The sequence below is a fragment of the Triticum dicoccoides genome, chromosome 7B (genome assembly GCF_002162155.2).
Source record: "Triticum dicoccoides isolate Atlit2015 ecotype Zavitan chromosome 7B, WEW_v2.0, whole genome shotgun sequence".
Classification (NCBI taxonomy): domain Eukaryota; kingdom Viridiplantae; phylum Streptophyta; class Magnoliopsida; order Poales; family Poaceae; genus Triticum; species Triticum dicoccoides.
The window spans coordinates 88,599,377-88,600,461 of NC_041393.1; positions in this window are offsets into that span (position 1 = coordinate 88,599,377).

Below are 1,085 nucleotides of genomic sequence, written 5' to 3' on the forward strand. Positions count from 1 at the left end.
TTATGTATGATATGGATAGGCCTCCATTTCACACACATTGCATGCAAAAATTTGTTTGAGATGTCATCGACACATATTCCCACAAATAATTCACGAAATCAACCCCCCCACCCCACTCCCACCCCCACCACAAAACAAAAAACAATCACGAATGCGGTTTGTATCTCTCACACACACCCACGTAGGTGGGGGACATGCACGAAGAGAAGAGGTGCATGCACGGCGCACGTACTCCTGTCTCTTTCCCAACCACACCCGCGCGGGTACACGGTGGAGCTCATTTCTGTACGAAAAAGGCAGCCCATGTGGTAATTTGGCACATGTACTGGTTGTCCACTTGGTGGAGGGAGGATCGTCGACCACTTGGTCGAGCAGCGCCTCCTGCTCCGCCCGCTCCGTGGTGATCTGCTCCTCCGCCTGCAGGTGCTCCTGGAGGAGATGGTGGTTGTAGGCGGTGTCGGCCTGCGCCTCCCAGAACTGCTCCTCACGCATCTGCCTCACCCTGTCCATATATTGGGCACGGCCCTTGCCGATGGTCATGGTGCAATGCACCGGCGAGGATGGCGCGGAGGAGGGGGTTGGTGTCGGATCGTCGACTACCATGTTCTCCATTAGGACGTCGTCATCCTCCTGCTGCCTGCCGGCCAGCCGGTCAATAGCAATGGCTGCCATCTCCTTGTGGTCCGTCGTCCGCCCGTCTCGAAGAGCACTGGAGCGCGAGGAAGCCATGGTGGGCAGTAGTGGTGTGGACAGGAGAAAGGGAACGGATGCGGATGACTGCGGCTATGGCCAGCGCAGCAGTTTATATAGCAATGGTGGGCGGGCGGAGGAATGGACGTGTGGCGCCGGAGTAGCCGCCTCGGCAACCGCGTATCATTAATGTGTGCGGCAGATGGACGGATGGACGGCACTTGTGTCGTTTGAAGGAGGAGCAATCGCCTGCACCGGGAAGCGGGGCGGCCGGCGCTGACTGTTTCGGGCGGAAAGCGCGCGCGGGCGAGGAGATGACTTTACTTGGATAGGATGACAATGGGGACCCACCAGGTCCATAGCCTCACGTACGCAAGTGCCTCCTTATTAATATA